This window comes from Neoarius graeffei, chromosome 4 (genome assembly GCF_027579695.1).
Source record: "Neoarius graeffei isolate fNeoGra1 chromosome 4, fNeoGra1.pri, whole genome shotgun sequence".
In the NCBI taxonomy this organism is placed as follows: domain Eukaryota; kingdom Metazoa; phylum Chordata; class Actinopteri; order Siluriformes; family Ariidae; genus Neoarius; species Neoarius graeffei.
In genome coordinates this window covers 82,010,095-82,026,130 of record NC_083572.1, presented here as the reverse complement: position 1 = coordinate 82,026,130, position 16,036 = coordinate 82,010,095, and the positions used below count along the sequence as shown (strand labels likewise).

The 16,036-nt window shown below is 40.7% G+C and overlaps 1 protein-coding gene across 6 annotated transcripts in view; it reads left to right on the top strand.

Moving 5' to 3' along the window:
- Nucleotides 1-16,036, top strand: part of evi5b (ecotropic viral integration site 5b) — a 183,098-nt gene that overhangs the window by 63,124 nt on the left and 103,938 nt on the right. The gene's annotated exons all lie outside the window — the stretch shown is intronic.

Genomic DNA, 16,036 nt, shown 5'->3' with positions numbered 1-16,036 from the left:
TTCCATCTGTCTCCATCTTTTTGTCCTTTTCCCAATTTATCATCAAGCCTGCTTTTTTTAAATAGAGATACAACTGCTAAAGTTTCTCTGGAATAATGGGTGATCTTGAGAGAAGAATGGTCCTTCAGGTTTGCGTACTTGCTTGTCGTATCATATTGCAGAGAATGTCAAGAGAAAGTAAAGATACTAGCCAGACTCAAATAATAATTTGAGTGTGAACAGCACAGCTTGGAGATGAAACGAGTTTTTGTTAATGGCACAAACTTGGTTCGAAGAGGACAATGATCATGTACACTTTTTTTTTTTGGTCTTAATTTGAATTAATGCACTTAACATCTGGTGAGCTAGTTTATATTAAGTTACCATGCTTTAGCCAAGTTAGTTTCTGGGCAACCAAAACCTTAGACTGGCAGCATACTGAAGCTTTTACTTCCCTGTTGTGCTAGCTAATGAATTTAAGGTCTGTCCTCCCCTGTATAATCCAGGATATACTGTACACTGTATGGCCAAATCTATCACACCCATATGTAGGCCTTCCCTAAACTGTTCCAAGTTGGAAGCGCACAATTGTATAGAATGTCTTTGTATGATGTCGGATTACAATTTCCCTTCACTGGAACTAAGGCTATGTCCACATCAGTACGATTTAGTTTTAAAGTGCATCACTTTTGCTGTGTTCACGCCTGGTGTCTTCAATACTCCCGAGTTTTTGAGCCCTAGAAAAGGAGACGTTTGGAAACGTTCCTGGCCTTGTTTTAGTCTGTAAACTCCAGGGTAGCATTTTTAGTGTAGATGAGGGGGGAAAGTGGTGACATTTTGGAAACGATGATGCAGACACCCACGTTCACTTCCTGACTGGGTCTTATCAGTCACAACGTATCCTTCCCTGATTCGTCATGCTCCTGTCACGTGACCCTTTTCCGGAAGATAACAAATGTCATCAGGTGTTTATACCGGCACGTGCACACGCCCAAGGTATGTGAATGGTCACCTGATGTGCGTTTTCAGGCGTTAGTACGGACGGAGATTATTTCTGATACGGAGCTAAAATGCTCATCTGGATGGAGATAGTTTTCGTTTTAAAACAAAAATGTATTGATGTGGATATAGCCTAAGAAGCCCAAACTTGTTCCAGCATGACAGTGCCCCTGTGCACAAAGCAAGCTCCATGAAAGACATGGTTTTCCAAGGTTGGATTTGAAGAACTTGAGCGTCCTGCACAGAGCCCTGACCTCGGCCTCACTGAACACCTTTGGGATGAAATGGAACACTGACTGAACCTAAGGGTAGTATCTCACTGGGCTGCGACAGCCCGCGACTAGTTGGAGACACAACAATTGCGATTAAAATATGCGAATTGGCGACAATTTTCACTTGGAATCACACTGAATTGATATTTGCATATTTTACCGCAATTGTTGTCTCCAACTAGTCGCAGGCTGTCGCAGGCAAGGAAGTAGAGAAGCCTCACGGAAACTGACTTGAGAAGGATTTGCGACGCCAGCAACGCATTTGCGGCTGTTTTGAGAGAAATTTTCTCGCACGAATTTTTTGAACATGTTCAAAATTTCAGCGACAAAGGAGCGATACTTTGCGACTCATGCAAGGAAATTGAGAAGCCCCGCGAATGTTTCAAGACACTTTTGAAATTCTCTCGCGAATGACGTTCATAATTTGTCACAGCCCAGTGAGATACTGGCTTAAGACCTCCTCGCCTGACTTCACGTATGTTCTTGTGGCTGAATGAGCACAAATCCCCACAGCCACATTGCAAAATCTAGTGGAAAGTGTTTTTTTTTTTCGCTTTTTTTTTAAATCAAATTGAACATTCATGGTTTTACAGCGACATATTCGAGCCATTGTAGGCTTAAAAAAACCAACCACAAACTGATACAATGGCCCGAATACGCTGTTGCATGATTTAATGAGACAACGAAGTGTAATTTTATTGATCAATGCAGTGAGGAATTCCAGTTTTAGCAGTTATTTTTATTTCATTTTAGCCCGTAATAGAAAACAATTTTTGTTAATGCGTCACTTGGGGAGAGAGAGAGAGAGAGACTCTTATTTAGGCCTTGATAGTGATGATTTGAGTAGTGTTTGACTTCCTGTACTTTGTGTTGCATGTGTTTAGTATTGTCTCTACTCATGTCAGCAAAATTTAGTGAGCTCTTCTTGATGTTCACGATGAGCTTTGATGCAGCGAGAGCAGTGACATGGTGATAACACGGAGGATCTTCTGCTGTGTGACAGCTTTGTGTTGTCTGTACCAGTGAGAACAGCACAGCACTGTCTACAAGATGGATCTATAGCTGCTCCACTTTCCCTTTTGTCCAGTCTTTTTGTGTATTCATGAGAAAACAGGCTTAGGAGCTGCTGTACAATTTTGCGTGTGTGTGAGCGAGAGATGCATATGTATGTCATGAACATGCCAGGCATACATAAGGCCTCTGTGTGTGGATATATGTATGCGATGTGTGTGCGCAGATGGTTTGGAGGGCATCTGGCCGTGCGAAGGATTTGGGGAGTAACAGACTGCAGATACTGACTGTGTGTGTGGGGGGAGTGGTGTTGGTAATCAGTTTGAAAGTCAAAAGGGAGACAAATGACAATCCGTGTGTTATGAAAAAATAGAACACCAGTGGCTTTAGTAGTGTGCTGAGTGTTCAGTGTATCTCGGTCGCTTTTGTATGATGGTTCTTTTTACCCCTTTCTAAAATTGTCAAGGAAACGTAAAAGAAAAAAAACGTCAGCTGACATAGGAAAATGGTTACCTAAATAAATAGGTTACTTGGCAAATAAAGGGTTACTTAAAAGAAACTATATAATAACCCAACGTAAGTTAATCAGTAATATGAAGTCTATACAGGATCAGTCAAACGATTGGACACACTTTCTAATTCATTTTTTTCCCCCTGATTTTTATTAATTAAGACACTTCATGTCTTAAAGCGATGATGGACTGTCGTTTCCCTTAGTTGAGCATTTCTTAGGGAACATGTATAGAATTGTGGTAAACAAAATAGGTTTCGTATTTTGGATTCTTCAGCGCAGCCAGCGTTTACCTCGATGACGCTTTGCACGCTATTGGCATTATCTTAACCCTCTTCATGCGGTAGTCACCTGGAAGGCTTTTCAATTAGCAGATGTGACTCGTCAAAAGGTAATTAGTGAAACTGCTTGCCGCCTTTAATGTGTTTGAGATCAAACAGTAAATAGCCGTACTCCTCAACTGGCGTAATCCATATGTCAAGAACTGCTCAACTAAGTACAGAGAAATTACACTATTTACTTTAAGATGTGAAATTTCTTAATTAATAAAAATAAAGAAAAACAGTTGAATTAAAACGTGTGTCCAAACTTTTGTGCCATATGTGTTTTGTCCATAATGTTGTACCAGTATGGAACACCATGTAATCCACACGGAGTGTGATGTGACAGAATGAAAGGATGAACAATGCGACAAAGCTAAGAACCTGATTTTCTGTTATGGTGTCCACACTGGCTCAGCACTTCATACTGTAACCCCCAAAGAAACCACTAATAATCAATAGTTAATCTTGTTCTATGGCTGTTCCAAACCCTTAACTATAACAGCTACTACTGTTACAACCATTAGCCTAAATAATCACTTTTCACAAGTATTAGAACATACTGATCTTTGTTTATCTACAAAATAACAGGGAAACATCCATGTAGTAATAATAATAATAATTATTATCCTGTAAACAGTATGTTTTGGTTAGCATAGACCGGGTTCTCCAAAACATCCGAAGTAGCTGGCTTAAAAAAAAAAAAAATTAGGTGACTCTGGAATTTGCAGCAACGAAGCTGCCGCGGTGCGCCAAAGGTGTGCTAATGCTATGGGGGATCTAGGGGCATATATCGCGTAATTATTAAAATGGTTAACAGATGTCAGGGTTTTTCCTAGAAAAATTTAGTATGAGGGCGCTCACCATGGCGAGGGAGCAAAGCGGGGGGGAGATGGTGCCGGTTGTCCCCCCCCCCCCCCCGCCGTGCAAAGCCTTTGAAAAATGCTCCAATGGGACATTCTGAGGCTATCTGAGAGGGAAATTGTAACAAATTGTCTGTCAACATTGAAAAAGAAGTAATCTTCTTTTGCCCCGGACAGTCTTTGGCTTTCTTCCGCTTCGTGCCGCGGGATGACATCTTTAAATGCCCAAGTGTCGTCAAAAACAATTCGCGAACTACTTCTGTCAAAAACTCCTGCGCCGGTGGGTGAAAGGTCATTCAGTCTCGAGAAATCTCGCTCTACAAGTCAGCCGACCTTGTATGTAACCCATGTCAAATCTCGCGAGAGCAGCCGCGACAAGTAAACAACTAAACAACATGGCGCCTTAGTCTGGAAAACGCCAATTCGGATTGTTTTTGCACCGTCTGGCGGTGTATCTACTATGATTGGAATATTTTTGGAGCAATTATAACGTATTTGATGATCAGACACATTGTCACGTAGTGTTGCTGGGATGTTTTCACGGAGTCGGTAAGGGGGCGCACGCCGAGGGTAAGAGGGCGCAGCGCCCCTGTTCCCCCGTTTAGACGAAAGCCTGGATGTCTTGTAGGAGGGTGTAGCAACACCAATCATGACAGGATTAGTACTCATCATTTTCCAAAAGACCAGACAACGAGAGAGAAATGGGAGCGCTTGGTTTACACAAGCTGTGCACTGAAACCATGCAAAGCTCTCGCAGCCTGCTGGCGCTTCCGCAGGTAACGTCACGAATCTGGCTCCAGACTCCCTTGGGATTTTTCCAGACACGTTTTATTTAATTTTTTTTCTGCTGTAGACAGATGGCCTTGTGCAAAATTACCCTTCTGGATGAGTGTGTAAAGGGACATTCTTTCATATAAAAAACAAACAAACATGAAATTGGTCCAGAATATGCACTTTAAAGCTGTACTGCCTTTCAGATTTTTCAAGTGTAGGTCATAAAAAGAATTTTCCCTGACACCCAATTATTTTTGTTTATTGGACCAAAAGCTACTGAATTCAAATCACAGACTTCCAATTTTATTAGTTTTAAAAAAAATAGAACAATTAATAAATTTAGGGCCATGTGGCCCTAAATTCTCCCCTCCACCCTTTCCTGCTTCACCGTGACGCAAAACAAGATACTATGTCCTGCATCACGTGGTAGGCTTTCCCCGCTTGCGCAAGGCATTGTGGGATACAAATTTGAAACAGGAGAGAAAAATGGAGGAGGCAAGTGTGCGAATGAAATATGAAAGACCGACTACAGTCACAAAAAGCGAGAAGAAAAGACGTTATGTTGCGAAGGAAAGGAAATGCAGGACCAAATTTATAAATATTGGCGGTCAGCGAGCACCTTGGTGTGATCAGCTGTTCGTTTAGTGACAGAATGATGTAACTGTCAGTGTATGGTCACGGTAAACCTGCGCATGCGCACACGAACTTCCTCTGTCTGCTGGACTGCGCGAAGCGAGCGATTTCATGCATGTTATTTGCTCTCGGGAATCCCCTCAAATTAAATAACTTCCCAGCTACAGAATGACCTGGTGTTTTTAAATTTATTGTTTCCCCTAGATATTCCAGAAATAAGCATGTATCACAGTGACCAAATTTCAGAGGGAACTAAATTTCACCGGGTTTTTTTTTTTTTTAATTTATGAAATCGAAAGGGTGTCTAACTGATAATGTGCATATGTTACACAGTAAATTCCCGGTTACTAAAGAAATGATGAGCAAACGAATGAAATGGGGAAACTGAGTTATGGCAATGTGTACCATCTTGGTCAAAATTTTCCAGTGACACGACAAATAGAGCACGTTTATCAAGAGTTCAATCATGAGTCGAAGACGATGCAGTCAGCAGAAGAGCAGAAACACTTTGTACTGCCAATTTTCTTCCTATTTGCTATTTTGCACCCGCTACTGGGAACTTTTGGGGGGGAGGTTTATATTAAAATGGCCTGTATTGCGTTACTGTTCAACATTTTCTCACACTACAGTATCTGTAATATAGCCATTGGACTGGAAGTTACCATATATACAGTACTAGTGAAAAGTTTGAACAGAACTTCATTTAAATAGTGTTTATTTTTATTGAGACACTTCATGTCTTCAAGTAATGATGGACTGTCGTTCCCCTTTACCAAGTTGAGCGTTTCTTGACATAATATGGATTACTACAGTGGTGGAATAGGACTGTTTTACTGTATTTTTATTCTTTACTATTCACTGTTTGATCTCGGACGCATTAAGGAGGTAATAAATTGCAGGAATTACCTTTTGACGAGGCACACCTATTAATTGAAAAGCATTCCAGGTGACTACCTCATGAAGCTGGTTAAGATGATGCCAATGGTGTGCAAAGCGTCATCAAGGTAAACGCTGGCTACTTTGAAGAATCTAAAATATGAAACTTTTGTTTATTACATAATTCCATACATGTTCCAGATGTTATTTCATAATTTTGATGTCTTCAGTATTGTTCTACAATGTAGAAAATAGTCAAAATACAGAAAAACATTTGACGCAGCTGGCTTGACCACAGCCTGAAACGCAGATTAAAGTCAACTCCTGTCTGTTGCGTTTTGTGTAAATCCCATTCATGTCTAAAATAGATTCAGAAGCATGTCATGTGCTGTGTTGGCGGTGGTGTAACGGGAAATGAATTTTGGTGGGATGATGAAATGTACAAAATGATATATATATATATATATATATATATATATATATATATATATATTTTTTTTTTACCCCCTCATTTGTCCAGTTAAATTGGTAAGTTTGACATGTTCATTCTTTTAACGTGGATGTCCGACAGCAGTAAGAGTGGTAATGACACTAATTTGTTATTCAGCCTATCCATCTACTACCTGACTATCTTTCCATATTAAAGGGGGAGTCATTCAGTGCGTTTACATGCACATAGAGAAAATCGAATTTCTGCCGTAGCTCGACTGAAATCGAAGTTCTAAATGCGATGGAAACACCTTAGCTCGGCTGAAATCGAACCGAGCTGGATTTCTCGTAATCGAGCTACGTGACCTAGATTATGCAATTGTAGCCGAGCTACTTAGTGCATGTAAACCCTATCGAGCTACGTAGTCGAGCTACTTACTTCAGCACTGCCCCTTCCGGAAGTGACGAGTGACGAGACCACAAGCGGGAAACACAACAGCCTCGGTCGGCATGACAACAGTAGTAGTAGTAGCGAGCAGCAGAAGAGGTCAGGAGGAACAAGGAGAATGAACGAACGAAGAAGAGAAAATGGCGAGCAGAAACGTGAACTGATAACTTTGTTTATACTCTTGAATAGCTGTTCTTCATGACGACAACCAGAAGTGTACCAACACGATGGGGCATGTAGCGCCACCTGTGGCTCGGGTGCACAATGTACCTCACACAATAGCTCGATTTCCTTGTGTGCATGTAGGATTGGATTTCTCTGGCACCCTTGCTGGGACCCTTAGCTCGATTACCGACAGTAGCTCGATTACCGACAGTAGCTCGATTTGGATGTGCATGTAAACGCACTGACTGATTCTGGAAAAAGATTGGAACTCAACAGCCAAATGTATACACACACCTCCCGTCTGTAATCTTTAAGAAGCTCTGCCTCCAAATCCAGCATGAGTTAGTAGACTGTGAAGAGCGATTTGCTGAATTTGGCAAAAAGTTTATTGGATTAGAATTGATGACTACACCTTTTAATAATGTTGCCATTTGACTGTAAAAAAGATGACATGATCTGCTATCTATGATCTACTGGTCGCTGGAGGTGATTCTCAAGAAATAGTCCAAATTTCTTGGAGTCAGCGCATACAGTTTTCCATAATCTGTGTTTATGCTAATTCTCAATGATCATCTCGAGCGACTTGGCAAAATGGTGGACAATCGCTTTGTCACTGCAAGTGAGGAAGAATTGCAAATTATGAAGGAAAATGCTGTTACTAAAAGCACTAAAGATGCTCTGAAGTTTGGTCTAAAGCCATTACAGAAATATTTCCAACACAAGAAGATAAACTTCACGTTTTCACACCACTGTGTAATGTTCTTTATATTACATGGACACCTCCACAAAAAAAAGCAAGTTAATCAAAAGAATTTTAATTTTGAACCAGCTTGCCATTTTGACAACGCACATTTAGTCAGCAGGCAAACATTGGGAATGACGTCATTGGAGTGAAATATCGGACATTATACACATGGGCCACTTTTTTCCATGGAATAAAAACATGTATTCTGTTCCCTTCTAGTGTGTTTATTGATGGCATACAATATTGTTTTCATATCGCTTATCTTCCATGTATTACGCCACTCTTCCTAATGGAGAATGAGCATGCAATATTGTTATATTGCACGTTGTCAAAACAACACGGCGTCACACGTGACAACTTTTCTGCTGCGCATGCGCACAGTCATTTCTTTGTTGGCTGGGAGAGAGAGAAGACGGTTAATTCAGTGCTCGGTTTAAGCACTAAATAAATAAACTGAAACTAAAGATGCATTGAACACCCTAAAGGCTACCAAAACTTCATTATATGTTCTTCACGCATATTTACAAGAGAAAAACATACCAACGGGCATCAAAAAAATGGAAAAGAGACACGTCGGAGATGTAAAACTTCCACGCTAGTGAGTGACTGTGACCGTTTGTTCCCCAAAAATGGCTGCGAGGTTTGCTTCATTAAAAGCCGAAGATTTAAAGAGCGAGACGTGCTGAACACCCGCAAGGCTACCAAAACCTCACTAGATGTTCTTCACGCGTTTAATCTTCTGCATTATATACATGGAAAAACTGGAAAAGACACGTGGGAGACATAAAACTTCTGCACTTGCGAGTGACTAACCGTTTGTTCATAAAAATGGCCGCGAGGTTTGCTTCATTCAAAGTGGAAGATTTGAAGAGACAGACGCGCTGAACACCTGAAAGGCTGCATAAACTTTACTGGATATTCTTCACGCATACACTACCGTTCAAAAGTTTGGGGTCACCCAGACAATTTTGTGTTTTCCATGAAAATTCACACTCTTATTTACCACCATAAGTTGTAAAATGAATGGAAAATATAGTCAAGACATTTTTCTGGCCATTTTGAGCATTTAATCGACCCCACAAATGTGATGCTCCAGAAACTCAGGCCAAGTTTACATTAGACCGTATATGTCTTGTTTTCTTCGCGGATGCACTGTCCGTTTACATTAAAACGCCGGGAAACGGGAATCCGCCAGGGTCCACCTTTCAATCTAGATCGTGTCTGGTCCGGTGCTGTGTAAACATTGAGAATACGCGGATACGCTGTGCTGAGCTCTAGCTGGCGTCGTCATTGGACAACGTCACTGTGGCATCCACCTTCCTGATTCGCTGGCGTTGGTCATGTGACGCGACGCGACTGCTGAAAAACGGCGTGGACTTCCGCCTTGTATCACCTTTCATTAAAGAGTATAAAAGTATGAAAATGCTGCAAATACTGATGCAAATACTGCCCATTGTGTAGTTATGATTGTCTTTAGGCTTGCCATCCTTCCACTTGCAAGTGGTAAGTGATATGCGCTGGGATCACACACACAGCGGCTCAGTCCCGAATCACTGCTTGTGCACTTCACTCGCGCGCTCTGTGAGCTGTGCAGGGCCGGAGTGCGCACCCTCCAGAGGGCACTCGCTGTTCAGGGCGGAGTGATTTGGAGCGCAGGATGCCTGCGGAGCCGAGCGTATCCGTGTATTGGTGTTGCCCTGTGCACGCGAATCGTGTATTGGCGTTGCTGTGTGCACACTAATCGTTTTAAAAACGTTAATCTGATGATCTGCTGATACGGTCTAATGTAAACCCCACCTCAATCTGCTCAAAGGAAGGTCAGTTTTATAGCTTCTCTAAAGAGCTAAACTGTTTTCAGCTGTGCTACCGTGATTGTACAAGGGTTTTCTAATCCTCCATTAGCCTTCTGAGGCAATGAGCAAACACATTGTACCATTAGAACACTGGAGTGAGAGTTGCTGGAAATGGGCCTCTATACACCTATGGAGATATTGCACCAAAAACCAGACATTTGCAGCTAGAATAGTCATTTACCACATTAGCAATGTATAGAGTGGATTTCTGATTAGTTTAAAGTGATCATCATTGAAAAGAACAGTGCTTTTCTTTCAAAAATAAGGACATTTCAAAGTGACCCCAAACTTTTGAACGGTAGTGTATTTACAAGAGAAAAACATACCAACGGACATTGAAAAACTGGAAAAGGGAGCAATAGTGGAAATGTTGTCAAAGTTCTGCTTGGAGGTAAGGAAAAGTGACAGAGACTTGTACAAGAGGACTTCACTCAGCAAAGCTGATTTGTTTTGAACAACTGCAGTGTAACAATTAACTACGACCAAAAGTAACTTTAAACTTGAACTGTCAACTTGGATATACCGGTAGCTTGTATATAAGTTGGGTTGCTCAGGCTTTTTGGACTTGTGCCATTTTTGTTAGAACTTTGACTTTGTACACGTCACGTGCATTGGATTGACAGAACATTTTGAATTACGTTCGATCAGAGTCAGCATTCAATATTAGTAAGTTACCCCCCTGTTCTTAACTTTTTGTAAAATCTATAATTGTTCCATCGAATGTGTGTATGGATAATAAAAATAATATTGGCTAGCTTTTTTCGTGGTATATCAGATACTGTATATTCCATTCAGCTACTCCTCTTCGACTCATTCAGTATCGTGCTGGCTGAATGGAATATATCTGATATACCACTCCTCGCCAGCCAATGTTATTTAATTGTCTGCAATGTATTTTGTAGGAAAATGTGAGTTTTCTTATTATATAGACATTCACAAAGTACACATTTATTAAAACAATTAATCAATTTCTTCACTAGTGAAGATATTGGAAAATGTTGCTCTTTGTGTCCAATTAGATTTGGCCTCTTGACCTTATGAATGAAATGAGAATTTTTTTTTTTTATGCATGCCCTGACGTGGGCGGCACGGTGGTGTAGTGGTTAGCGCTGTCGCCTCACAGCAAGAAGGTCCGGGTTCGAGCCCTGTGGCCGGCGAGGGCCTTTCTGTGTGGAGTTTGCATGTTCTCCCCGTGTCCGCGTGGGTTTCCTCCGGGTGCTCCGGTTTCCCCCCACAGTCCAAAGACATGCAGGTTAGGTTAACTGGTGACTCTAAATTGACCGTAGGTGTGAATGTGAGTGTGAATGGTTGTCTGTGTCTATGTGTCAGCCCTGTGATGACCTGGCGACTTGTCCAGGGCGTACCCCGCCTTTCGCCCGTAGTCAGCTGGGATAGGCTCCAGCTTGCCTGCAACCCTGTAGAACAGGATAAAGCAGCTAGAGATAATGAGATGAGATGCCCTGATGTGTCTGTAGGCATGGTGTTCAGCCCATCTGCCCTCTGACACTAGGTATGCAGAGGAAGCCCTGGCCACAGCTGGGTTCTTTTCATGTGGCACTAATTCCACACAGTTCTGTCCAGCTGCTGCGCTCATCCAGCTCTAATATAACCTAGGGGTGGGCGATATGGGCAAAAAAATAATATCTCGATATTTTTTAGGATTTTAACGATAACGATATTTTGACGATATTTAAAAAAAAAACACTTGCTTAAAGATTACAATAATTACAATGACTAAAAGAATCATTGCAGTGACACAAGTATTTAAGGAAAAGCCATATTTATTTTCTTAAACCACTTTAAATTAATAAAAATGAATAATTCAATTGACAGTTCGTAACGGCAGCAAACATTCTAATCAACCGTCTCTGACGGCAGTACGGGTCTGGAAATATCCCGCCTGTTCCGCTGCCAACAACCAATCATATGTCGATCTGAATCAACAGCTTTCCAATCATCTTGCAGCTTCGTGCTCCGCTGTCCTTCTCCTGCTGTTATAGAAGTACTGCGCCTGCGCAGTGTCAAAATAATCCACGAGAAAAGTGAATTTTAAAGCTTTTTCTGAGTCATGAGAACCAACCGAACACTCAAGTATAATCAACTTTTCATGGCGATTTCAATCATATGCTCTTCGCGACCGTTAGTTTTCACAGAGTCCAGTATTGATATCTCCCCATTCATGTTCAGAGGGTCTGGTCTCACTAATCCGAAAAAGATGCCTGAAAGTGGCCGGCAAGTGACCGCACTTGGCCTGATAGGAGCCCGTCACAGCTTCTTCTTCTTTGTTTTTTTTTTTTTTTTCCCCCTCAAAAAAAAACACGTAAACTACAAGTCAAAGTTTTTCAGTATAACAATAATAAAGAAAAATGTGCTCAATTTAAAATGTATTGAAACTATTCGAAATCGGCTGATCGGTTCATGCATTATTATCCGTGAGTACAGAAACACTAGTAATAATTTCTGGATCATTGCTATAAACGTGGACTAATATTTCTTGGGAACCAATGGGTTAATGACATGGAATGAACCAACCGACCAATCGCATTTTTTCTTCAGATGGTATCTGGGTAAATGAGCAGCTGTCTCAGCCAATCACATTTTATTGCTGGACGGGATCATATCACGACATCTTCCGGTAGATACCCGAAATCAGCTTTGTGCGTTGTGAGGCCAGCGGAGCAAAAAAAAAAAAACTTTTAATATGCTGAGCAATGTTTGATACATTTTGGAAAGTTGTTTTGGTTGCTTTATAGGTTTCTTAGAATATTTAACTCGTCACGTCTGTGCTGCTCTCCTGGGTTGCTAGAAACAATTGTGTTGCCCTGGCTTGGCGTATAAAATGTGTGCCCCCCCCAAAGCAATTCAAGGCCCGTCCGTCAGTCCGTGTCTGGCGCCGCGTCTGCTCCGCTCTGTATTGATTTTTGGCGGCTTAATTAAAAAAACTCGATAATGCAAAATTACACATCGTCAAAACAACATTCACGATGACCTCGCAGACGATACATATCGCCCACCCCTAATATAACCTCGTCTCAGTACAGTGCATTTGTCAGGGTTGAGACATCTTTCAGGGACTTTTTTCCTTTATACCCTTGCTGTGACTGCACCTGCTAAAGGTGTTGAACTATATTCCTGCCGCATGCAGTTTTCTCTCTGAATTAACACACCCACGTCAGATTGACAGCTAATCAACACCTTCCTGAATTTAGAAAGACATAGTAAAGTGTCTTCAGCGTTGTCGAATCATGAGCTGTGGCTTCGTTTTCTATAGCGGCACGTCTCTGACGGTATTTCCTCCTGTAACATAAATGATCAATTTATATTAATGCGCTTGTTCCAATATATTATTGTTTCCATACTAACAATTCATTCACAGGGCAGATTCTCCATGCAAATTATGTGTCGCAATAAACAGATGTAAATGTATTTTTCACAAAATGAAACAACTGTGGACATGGTGACAGAGGTTTATTAAACGTTTATGGAAGGCTTGGCGTCAGGTCAGTGCTCTGTAAGAGTTATGGGAGTGTCTTCAGGACAGAGGAGTTTGCTCTTTCCAGTTTCTTGGTAACATGACAACCTGTGTTTGGCTTATTAACTTTGTAAGGGGGGGGGGGAGACAGGCTGGTGAAACAATAACTGTGTAGTGTCTATAAATTAAGTGATGGCAGGAACTAACTTGTCTTGTGGATGTAAATGGTTTAAAATCATGATGTGGCCTTCATTAATAAATTGTAATTAGTGGCAAATCACTGTGGTATAAGAGGAATAAAATACTTCAGGCCATGCTGTTATAGAAGCTAACTGATTTTGGGGTGGTAACAGGAACCCTGCTTCATGTCGGTGTGTATTGCACCATCCCATATAACAGCAATATTATGAGAATTTAAATAAATAAATAAATAAATAAATAATATGGGTCTGTCTCAGAAACTGGGTACTGTGGGGGTCCCCCACTAAATATACTCAGTCAATAAACTATATGGTTTTGAATGGTGATGTTGGTTTTAATTTGAAATAAAATGATGAAATAAATAATACAGATAAAACTAAATCTTTGATGTGAACACTCTGTTCAGAATTTGGCAAAAATTCTGCAAATTTGTGGAAAAATGGCGGCTTGATCTGGGACATGATAAATGGTTGACTACATCACATTCCCTTAAAAAGGTTGTAGTCCACTGAAAAGTCTACAGTTATCACTAATTGTATTTTAAGTTGTAACTTCATACACCTAAGGATTGGTGCGCTCACAGAATAATCATAACCGTAATTAAACATCATGCAAAATATTTGATCACCGTTGTAACTCCATTTTTCAAAACCAATACGATCGCGTGTTTTGATCTAAACGGAAAGCCTCAGGGTCAAGGTCACTACCTCACCAAAAGTAGTAACTTAAAATCACTACACCATATAAAAAATTTAGTTATAAATCTGCGATTTTGTTTTTTAAAACGAAAGTTGAAAGTTAGGTATAGAATGTTTCTTACAGAATGTTACGATGGTAGCTGGTCTTGTATGAATTTCTGAGCTATAAAATGAGTTGTGGTCTATTTTTTTACCATAGCGTGTTGGGTGCAGGGAAGGACGCACATTAGCAATTTGCATGTGTAGAATGGAATTTTCCACTCCAACAGTTAGTTGATCGTGCTTCCATTTGCAGTCTTTCTGTTACGCGGGTGATCTGTTCGGACGTTATCGCTGAAAAGTTGAGTTTTGACAGTTTTATTTTGTTTTAGTCTTGCAGTATAAGGCAATAGAATGTTTCTTTTTCATCTTACTTTCATATTTCGTAGTGTTTGTGTATTTTTGGCCAATATTTTGCAACCATGGTCAATTTAGATCGAACTTTTGATAGAATCTACGGCCAGTCATTTTGCCCCGCCCCCGCTCCGTCCAGTGCGGTCGTGACGTCCCGTTGCTCGCGCGCCGCAGCAGAGACCCGCGCAACCTTCAGCCGGTACAGTCGCTGTTCTTTTACCACCGCCGTTATTCTCATCTTTCCAGTGTGTTCTTGATTTTTCCATCGTGTCCTATTTCGCCATATCAAATACCCAAAATGTATCATATTATTCATATTTAAGTGAATAATCAATTCGGTCATCATAACTTGGCATTTTTAACCCAAGCAATCAAAAAGAGGAAATTTATTCAATATTTTCACTCATCTGTGAAGGAGGGGCTTTAATTCTTCATGATGGAGTTATTTTATATGTAAATCAATTTTAGAAAAGCATTTGAATTGTAATCAAAAAATTTCCACAGTGGAGGCCATATAAAGCAAGATGCATATAGTTATTTACCAGCTGGGAGGTCCGTGTCGTGAAATACCGTGACTGAGGTCTTGAAAGTACTGAGCGAGGCCCTCTGGGCCGAGGTCAGTATTCAAGACCGAGCTCACGGTATTTCACCATACATACTGACCTTAAGCTGGTAAATAATATATTTATTTTTTTCTTTACCAAATTCTAACAGAAAACGAGAGCGCCCGAAAGGGAAAACCGAGCCGAGCCGCCATTTTGAATCCTCATTCACGGCTGTAATGCAAATTGCTTCCTCCTCAGTATACAAGTGCACTTCCATGGCAGGAAAAAAACTACATTTTGCCGCCTATGTAGTCCCCTATTTATACAAATAGGAGTCATTCAGGATTCAGCCATGTTTTTGCTCGGCGTTAGCAAGTTACAGGGTTTTAGCTTTCTCCTGAAATGTTTTTTTATTTCTTCTTCCTCAGGGTAGTAAAACTCGCTTTCGCTGTGAACACTGTCGTTATCGCTATCCATGCTGTAAAATGAATGCTATTCTCCTGAGAAATGCTGGCAAAAATTTAAGATTTTTGATATAATCTTATAAATAAATCTTATTAAAAAAAAAGATAAATTTTGACAAAAAAAAAAATGCTACTATATTTGTTGTTGTGAACAAGCGAGTTGCCAGAGGTCCGTAGCTGGGGTCCGTAACTGGGGTACGTGCCGTAGGATACGGACCTGCTCGCCAGCCAATCAGAGCGCAGGATTTGGACCGCGAAAAAAATATCTTTTCTTATTAAACACGACAAAAGAAACATTGAGTGTTCGGTAAGTGCAAAAATAAAAAAAATAGTAAAATTAGAAAAATGATTTTTTTGACCATAATGTCCCAAATGAGAGACCAGT